The 9,858-nt window shown below is 40.3% G+C and overlaps 1 non-coding gene across 1 annotated transcript; it reads left to right on the top strand.

The window, feature by feature from the left end:
* The first annotated feature begins 1,885 nt into the window (after window positions 1-1,885).
* Window positions 1,886-1,993, top strand: LOC130978152 (small nucleolar RNA R71). Its single transcript, XR_009085811.1, has one exon. It is a non-coding gene; the product is annotated as a small nucleolar RNA R71 (small nucleolar RNA).
* Window positions 1,994-9,858: the final 7,865 nt, after the last annotated feature.

The raw sequence follows: 9,858 nt of genomic DNA, 5'->3' as shown, positions 1-9,858 counted from the left end.
CTCCTCCAGGGTGTGCTGTTTTTCTTCCTGTTTTTCATTCTGTTTTTGCTTTTTTCATTGTTTTTGTGACTTCTTATGATCATCAACCTACAAAAAAGATAAAATAACAAAAGAAAATAGTTAACTATAAAACATTGGGTTGCCTCCCAACAAGCGCTTCTTTAATGTCATTAGCTTGACAGAGGACTCTCATGGAGCCTCAGAAATACTCAGAACCGTGTTGGAACCTCCCAACACCAAACTTAGAGTTTGAATGTGGGGTTCAACACCAAACTTAGAGTTTGGTTGTGGCCTCCCAACACCAAACTTAGAGTTTGACTGTGGGGGCTCTGCTTGGCTCTGTTTTGAGAGAAGCTCTTCATGCTTCCTCTCCATGATGATAGAGGGATGTCCTTGGGCCTTAAACACCAAGGATTCTTCATTCACTTGAATGATCAACTCTCCTCTATCAACATCAATCACAGCCTTTGCTGTGGCTAGGAAGGTCTGCCAAGGATGATGGATTCATCCATGCACTTCCCAGTCTCTAGGACTATGAAGTCAGTAGGGATGTAATGGTCTTCAACTTTTACCAGAACATCCTCTACAAGTCCATAGGCTTGTTTTCTTGAGTTGTCTGCCATCTCTAGTGAGATTTTTGCAGCTTGCACCTCAAAGATCCCTAATTTCTCCATTACAGAGAGGGGCATGAGGTTTACACTTGACCCTAAGTCACACAAGGCCTTCTTGAAGGTCATGGTGCCTATGGTACAAGGTATAGAAACTTCCCAGGATCCTGCCTCTTTTGAGGCAGTTTCTGCCTAGACAAGTCATCCAGTTCTTTGGTGAGCAAAGGTGGTTCATCCTCCCAAGTCTCATTTCCAAATAACTTGTCATTTAGCTTCATGATTGCTCCAAGGTATTTAGCAACTTGCTCTTCAGTGACATACTCATCCTCTTCAGAGGAAGAATACTCATCAGAGCTCATGAATGGCAGAAGTAAGTCCAATGGAATCTCTATGGTCTCATTTTGAGCCTCAGATTCCCATTGTTCCTCATTGAGGGACTCAGAGGAGATTGGTGCACGCCCACTGGGGTCTTCCTCAGTGGCGTCCTCCTCCTCTCTTTCCTCTCCATATTCGGCCATGTTTATGGCTTTGCACTCTCCTTTTGGATTTTCTTCTGTATTACTTGGGAGAGTACTAGGAGGAAGTTCAGTAACTTTCTTACTCAGCTGACCCACTTGTCCTTCCAAATTCCTAATGGAGGACCTTGTTTCAGTCATGAAACTTTGAGTGGTCTTTATTAGATCAGAGACCATCGTTGCTAAGTCAGAAGTACTCTGCTTAGAACTCTCTGTCTGTTGCTGAGAAGATGATGGAAAAGGCTTGCCATTGCTAAACCTGTTTCTTCCACCATTATTGTTATTGAAACCTTGTTGAGGTCTCTCTTGATTCTTCCATGAGAAATTTGGGTGATTTCTCCATGAAGAATTATAGGTGTTTCCATAGGGTTCTCCTAGGTAATTCACCTCTTCCATGGAAGGGTTCTCAGGATCATAAGCTTCTTCCTCAGATGAAGCTTCCTTAGTACTGCCAGGTGCATTTTGCATTCCAGACAGACTTTGAGAAATCAAATTGACTTGTTTAGTCAATATCTTGTTCTGAGCCAATATGGCATTCAGAGTATCAATCTCAAGAACTCCTTTCTTCTGATTAGTCCCATTGTTCACAGGATTTCTTTCAGAAGTGTACATGAATTGGTTATTTGCAACCATTTCAATTAGCTCTTGAGCCTCTGTAGGCGTCTTCTTCAGATGAAGAGATCCTCCAGCAGAGCTATCCAAAGACATCTTGGATAGTTCAGATAGACCATCATAGAAGATACCTATGATGCTCCATTCAGAAAGCATGTCTGAGGGACATCTTCTGATTAATTGTTTGTATCTTTCCCAAGCTTCATAGAGGGATTCTCCATCCTTCTGTCTGAAGGTTTGGACTTCCACTCTAAGCTTACTCCATCTTTGAGGTGGAAAGAACTTTGCCAAGAAGGCATTGACTAGCTTTTCCCAAGAGTCCAGGCTTTCTTTAGGTTGAGAATCCAACCATATTCTAGCTCTGTCTCTTACAGCAAAAGGGAATAGCATCAGTCTATAGACCTCAGGGTCAACCCCATTAGTCTTGACTGTGTCACAGATTTGCAAGAATTTAGCTAAGAACTGATGAGGATCTTCCATTGGAAGTCCATGGAACTTGCAATTCTGTTGCATTAGAGAAACTAATTGAGGCTTAAGCTCAAAGTTGTTTGCTCCAATGGCAGGGATAGAGATGCTTCTCCCATAGAAATCAGGAGTAGGTGCAGTGAAGTCACCCAGCACCTTCCTTGCATTGTTGGCATTGTTGTTGTTTTCGGCTGCCATGGGTTCTTTTTCCTTGAAGAAATCGGTCAGGTCCTCAACAGAGAGTTGTGCTTTAGCTTCTCTTAGCTTTCTCTTCAAGGTCCTCTCAGGTTCAGGGTCAGCTTCAACAAGAATGCCTTTGTCTTTTTTCCTGCTCATAAGAAAGAGAAGAGAAAAAGAAAAATGTGGAATCCTCTATGTCACAGTATAGAGATTCCTTGAAGTGTCAGAGGAAAAGAAAAATAGAAGAAAGAAGGTAGAAGAATTCGAACTTGATGAGATAGAGTTCGAATTGTACATTAAGAAGGAGCAGTACTCCATAAATAGAAGGATGTGAGAGAGAGGGAAGAGGATTTTCGAAAATTAAATTAAGAGGATTTTAAAAATATTTTGAAAAATTGATTGATAATTTTCGAAAATTGAAAGTGGAAAAGAAATCAAGTGATTTTTGAAAAAGATTTTGAAATTAGAAATCAAAAAGATTTGATTGAAAACTTATTTTGAAAAAGATGTGGTTGAGAAGATATGATTGGTTTTAAAAAATGTGATTGAGAAGATATGATTTGAAAACAATTTTAAAAGATATGATTTGAAAACAATTTGAAAAGATATGATTTTAAAAATTAATGACTTGCCTAACAAGAAAAGATATGATTCAAACATAAAACCTTCCTCAACAGAAAAGGCAAAAAATGTTCAATCAAATCATTAATTGTTAGGAAGTATCTTTGAAAAAGGAAAGAAATTGATTTTGAAAACATTTGATTGAAAAGATATGATTTGAAAAAGATTTGATTTTGAAAAACTTTGAAAACTTGAAAAAAAATTGATTTTGAAAACAAAATCTTCCCCCTAGCACCATCCTGGCGTTAAACGCCCAGAATGGTATACATTCTGGCGTTTAACGCCCAAAATGCTACCTCTTTGGGCGTTAAACGCCCAACCAGGTACCCTGGCTGGCGTTTAAACGCCAGTCTGTCTTCTTCACTGGGCATTTTTGAATGCTCAGCTTTTTCTGTATAATTCCTCTGCAGTATGTTCTGAATCTTTAATTCTTTGTATCATTGACTTGAAAAGACACAAATTAAAAATATTTTTGGATTTTTAATAATCAAAATGCAACAAGAATCAAATAACAATGCATGCAAGACACCAAACTTAGCAGTTTGTGTACTACTGACACTATATGAAACACCAAGATACTCAAGTCAATAGAATTTAAAGATCAAAACAAAGAATTACAAGCATGGATTCGAAAGATATAACAAAAACATGCATTTGACACTAAACTTAAGATGAGACTCTAGACATCAAATATTTTTGGTTTTTTATGATTTTGTAAATTTTTTTGTGTTTTTCGAAATTTAAGTGGAAAAAGGAATCAAAATTCTTAATGAGAATTCCAGGAATCAGTGCAATGCTAGTCTAAGACTCCGGTCCAGGAATTAGACATGGCTTCACAGCCAGCCAAGCTTTCAAAGAAAGCTTCGGTCCAAAACACTAGACATGACCAAAGGTCAGCCAAGCCTTAGCAGATCACTGCTCCAAAAGCAAAATTGATGAAAATCAACAAGCTCTTGTGGTGATAAGTTGAAACCTCGGTCCAATCAGATTAGACATGGCCTCTCAGCCAGCCAGATTTCAACAAATCATCATGAAACTCTAGAATTCATCTTCAAGAATTTCGAAAAAAAATAAATACCTAATCTAAGCAACAAGATGAACCGTCAGTTGTCCAAACTGAACAATCCCCGGCATTGTTACCAAAAGCTTGCTCAAAACTTGAACAATCCCCGGCAACGGCGCCAAAAACTTGGTGCGCGAAATTGTGAACAATACTTTTCACAACTCTCATAATCCCTGGTCATGAAAACTTGGTGGTTCAATTCCATGGCATTACACAACTTCGCACAACTAACCAGCAAGTGCACTGGGTCGTCCAAGTAATACCTTACGTGAGTAAGGGTCGATCCCACGGAGATTGTTAGCATTGAAGCAAGCTATGGTCATCTTGCAAATCTTAGTCAGGCAGACTCAAATGGATATGGTGATGAACGAAAATAATATAGAAGATAAGGATAGTGATACTTATGTATATCATTGGTGTAAGAGCTTCAGACAAGCGTATGAAGATGCCTTCCCTTCCGTCTCTCTGCTTTCCTACTGCCTTCATCCAATCCTTCTTACTCCTTTCCATGGCAAGCTCGTGTAGGGTTTCACTGTTGTCAGCAGCTACCTCCCATCCTCTCAGTGAAAATACGTCCCTGATGCTCTGTCACAGCATAGGCTAATCATCTGTCGGTTCTCGTTCAGGCCGGAATAATATCCATTGATACTTTTGCGTCTGTCACTAACGCCCTAGCCTGCTAGGAGTTTGAAGCACGTCACAGTCATTCAGTCATTGAATCCTACTCAGAATACCACAGACAAGGTTAGACCTTCCGGATTCTCTTGAATGCTGCCATCAGTTCTCGCCTATACCACGAAGACTCTGATCTCATGGAATGGCTGGCTCGTTTGTCAGGCGAGCACTCGGTTGTTAGGTGATCAACCATGCATCGTGTTATCAGGAATCCAAGAGATATTCACTAAGCCTCAGATGCTTGTAGAACAAGAATGGTTGTCAGTCACCTTGTTCATGGGTGAGAATGGTGATGGGCGTCAATCATCACCTTCATCAAGTTGAAGAACAAGTGATATCTTGGACAAAGAACAAGCGGAATTGAATAGAAGAACAATAGTAATTGCATTAATACTCGAGGTACAGCAGAGCTCCACACCTTAATCTATGGTGTGTAGAAACTCCACCGTTGAAAATACATAAGAACAAGGTCTAGGCATGGCCGAATGGCCAGCCTCCCAAAGTGATCAAAAGATCTCTAGAAAAGGTTCCAAAGATCCGAAGATTCTTTATACAATAGTAAAAGGTCCTACTTATAGAAAACTAGTAGCCTAAGGTGTACAGAAATGAGTAAATGACATAAAAATCCACTTCCGGGCCCACTTGGTGTGTGCTTGGGCTGAGCAATGAAGCATTTTCGTGTAGAGACTCTTCTTGGAGTTAAACGCCAGCTTTAGTGCCAGTTTGGGCGTTTAACTACCAATTAGGTGCCAGTTCCGGCGTTTAACGCTGGAATTTCTTGAGGTGACTTTGAACGCCCGTTTGGGCCATCAAATCTTGGGCAAAGTATGGACTATTATATATTGCTGGAAAGCCCAGGATGTCGACTTTCCAACGCCGTTGAGATTGCGCCAATTGGGCTTCTGTAGCTCTAGAAAATCCACTTCGAGTGAAGAGAGGTCAGAATCCAACAGCATCTGCAGTCCTTTTGAGTCTCTGGATCAGATTTTTGCTCAAATCCCTCAATTTCAGCCAGAAAATACCTGAAATCACAGAAAAACACACAAACTCATAGTAAAGTCCAGAAAAGTGAATTTTAACTAAAAACTAATAAAAATATACTAAGAACTCAACTAAAACTACTAAAAACATACTAAAAACAATGCCAAAAAGCATACAAATTATCCGCTCATCAGTCCTCCTCTACAAATCTCGACTAAGGCTCATGCCAGGCAAGTTGAGATCAAGATGGGAAGGTCCATACAGAGTAGAGAAGGCCGAACCATACGGAGTTTATCACCTAAGCCATCCTTCAAGCTCTGAACTTATCAAAGTTAATGGACAACGTCTGAAGCTGTACCATGGCGAGAAGATGCAGAAAAACAAGGAGCTTGACATCTTCCTCTTGGAAGATCCCCACATGGCAGAAGATTGAGCTAGTGGAGCGTCCAACTTACGGACGTTAAAGCAAAGTGCTAGGTAGGAGACAACCCACCATGGTATGATCGTTCTTTTCTTTATTTTTCATTTTTCTACTTAATAACTCTTCTCTTTATCAGCATATTTCGTGCAACTACATTTGCATACTTTTTCAAAAAAAAAGCCACGCGACTCGATCGCATCAACGACGCGTCCGCGTCGCAAGGAGATGGAAGAAAATAAAAACGAACAGAGAGTCACGCTGGTGCATGGCTGGAGGCGTGCCAGTGGCACAAATCGTCCCACGCAACCGCGTCACTGACGCGTCCATGTCAAATGGGAATAATGGCCTCCCACGCGACCGCGTGCCCCACGCAGCCGCGTACCCTGATTTTCAACGTAAAAAGGGATGCACAATGAAATATTGTGCGAGAGTGGTGCTGGAATGGTGCTAAACGCACCAACCCTATCACACGATCGCGTTGCTGACGCGTCCGCATCATCCCTTCTGAAGCCCACTCACGCAATCGCATTCCCCACGCGATCGCGTCACCCCAAATTTGGCAAATATATCAATTTGAATAGAGAGTTGTGCAGGCGCGAGGCTGTACTCGTGCCATAAGCATAACATGGGTCACGCGACCGCATGACCGACGCGATCGCGTCAACTAAATTAAAGCGCAATCATGCGAACGCGTGCCCCACGTGGCCGCGTCGCTTGCGCCGCACAACTCAACCTAAATTGCCAAAATATCTTATCTTTCTCTCCTCTAAATCCTAATTTTTCTTTTCCCTCCTTATTTCTTCCTTCTCCCTTCTTCATTCTATCTCACCTTTCACTCTCTCTCTTTCTCACCTCCATTAACAAGGTTTTATTTTCTTCTTCCCTCCTTCCTTTTCTATCATTCTTCCTATTTTATATGTTATTTTCTTTTCTTTTCTTTTTCTATTCTTTATCCATATTTTCTTTCTTTTTCTTTCCTTTTTACATGGTGTTAGAAATTTATTTGAGTCCTTATTCCTCATTATATGCTTGTGGATTGTTGTAAATTATTTGGCAATTATATATTATTTTCTTTAAAGGGTTGCTTGCATGTTTGCTTCAATACTTTCTATACCTTATTTACCATGCATGCTATGTGTTTGTGAAAAAGCCCATATGGCATTATGCACTTCTCTTTTATACTTTCTACTATTCAAAGCATGTTTTTCACAAATTCCCCTTACTATTTTATTAACTGAATTTAATTGCCAATACAAACGTGATAGTTTATTACGAAGTGATGCTTGATCTATGCTACTCATGCCCTTGCCGGCATGCCAATAAACATCTTGCGTCTGCTTCCCTATCGTGCACTTATTCAATTCCCTTTCTTGATCTTTTCACATGTTGTCATGACCATGTGTTTATTTCATTCATCTTTACTGTGCACTGATTTTCACTCACTCTATCCCCTTCCTTCCTTTATTTCTTTGGATTTAACTTACTTTCTCTTCCCTTTTTCAGAATGGCCACCAAGAAAGGAAAAAGAGAAAGCTACCCCTAAACCCACGGCAAGGAAAGGAACGAAGAGAGCATTAGTGCAGGACCTTCTTCAACTACAGTCAAGCCCTCAACAAAAAGAATTAAAAGGATTATCAAGGTTGATGAAAAGGAGAGAGCCTTCCCAGCCAAGGACACTGCACGATTCCCAAATCAATACTGTGAGCAGATGTTTCCTATTCTGGCAGCTCGAAATTACAACAATGAACACCTTCTTATCCTTCCGCCTCGTATCACTGAATTTGTTGAGCCAGAAATTTCACAAAGACATTGGGGATTCATACAGAGACAGCCACGACAGGTTAATCTTTCTTGGGTTGTTGAGTTCTACTCCAACTTCCACCTGCCGACTCTACAGTCCATCTATTTACGCCAGAAGCAAGTCCCCATTACAGAAGAGGCCATACAGCAAGCCTTAGATCTCCCACCTGCTCCAGAAGGATTGGACACCTTTCAGAAAGCCGCGATCAAGTGCCAGGCATACACCTTTGACTGGGACGCTGTTCTCAGAGTTATCGCTCGACCTGGCAGTAAATGGATCTTTGGATACCATCGTTCCCGTCCTAAGGGAATCTCGGCTTCTGCACTCACCTTAGAGGCTCACGTATGGGCACAGATTATGTCCCATTATGTCTTCCCGAGTACTCATGAGTCCTCCTTCACAGCAGACATGGCCATTCTACTATGGTGCATCCTCACAGACTAGCCTCTTAATTTACCAAGACATATCCGGAATGCTATGGAACATGTGCAGATCGCAGGCAACCTACCTTTCCCCGCATTGGTCTCTGATCTTATCTCAGCAGCCGGAGTATCCTACAGAGCTGGAGACACCAAAGCCATTCTTCCATGGGATGATCAGTATGTCCCTAACGGGAGATACCTCAGGCCACAACTTGCCACTACCAGCTAGTCCACAGAGGATGCTGTAGCTCCTCCACCATTTACTAGTCAATTGCTGCATAAAATACTGAAGTGGTTGGACCAACATGAAAAGAAAGCAAAGCTCCGAGAGCGCCGCAACCAATGTCGTTTCAAACACCTCAGAGAGCTACTTAGAGGAGATTGCAGAGACTCAGACACCTCGGACTCCACTCCCTTCACCAGCACAGGGAGCCATGACGGCCCTGACTGTGGAGACACTGCCACCAGCCCACCATTGTTCCTGACAGATGGCACCGAGGACGGTGCAAAGCCTTAAGTGTGGGGAGGTCGGTCAGTACCTGACTTCCGGAGGTAATTTCTCTTCCCTAGCACCAATAAATTAGGATATTTTAGTTAGATTTTCTTTCTTTTATAAAATAGCATAAATTGCATAGTAATAGGTTAGTTGCATGCATGTTCTACTTGATTGAAAAGACAATAAGTTTCTTCTAAAAAGCTATCTTTGGAACAAAATTTCACTAATTTTAATCAAAACTCTTATGTTAAAATTGCTTGAAATTGTATTTGGAACATGATTTTTGAGCTAGAGAACACACAACCTGTGAAAATTTGAACCTTTATGCATAGTTACATTATTTAACCATAATTATTTTATTCTTGTGTGTTTACTTCTCTATGATTGTAATCTATATTTTGTTTCATCCTATATGTCCAATATTTATTATGTTTATATGCTTGCATGTGATTGAGGCCATTATTTATTTAAACTCACTTATCCAAATTAAGCCTACCCTTTTTAATTACCTTTGTTAACCACTTTGAGCCTTTAAATCCCATGTGTTCTATATTTTACCACATTACTAACCTTAAGCGGAAAAACAATTGTATATCCCAAATTGAATCTTTGGTTAGCTTAAGATAGAATTGTGTATGCTAGTTAAGTATCGGAATTTGTGGGAACAAAAGTTATTAAGGGAATGTGTCATGATAATACAATGGGAATTTGGATACCTACTCATGTGAAACTATAAGAATTAAAAATCTATGTGCATTGATAAGCTATGTTTATTTTTATAAAAAAAATCAATAAATAAATAAGGGGACAAAATTACCCCAATGCTGAATTAAAAATTCAAAGATCAATGCACATATGATAAAATTAATACATGAGTATGGAATGTAAAAGGGAATTCTGGGTAGCTAGGTATGAATTCTAAAGTTATATAAAATATATAGGTTGGGTTAAAGCTGGGTTAATTAAAGATTCAATTTATAAGCTCACTTAACCATATA

The sequence above is a fragment of the Arachis stenosperma genome, chromosome 4 (assembly GCF_014773155.1).
Source record: "Arachis stenosperma cultivar V10309 chromosome 4, arast.V10309.gnm1.PFL2, whole genome shotgun sequence".
NCBI classification, from domain to species: Eukaryota; Viridiplantae; Streptophyta; class Magnoliopsida; order Fabales; family Fabaceae; genus Arachis; species Arachis stenosperma.
The sequence above is the reverse complement of the archived record's forward strand: the minus strand, read 5'-3'. Positions and strand labels throughout refer to the sequence as shown.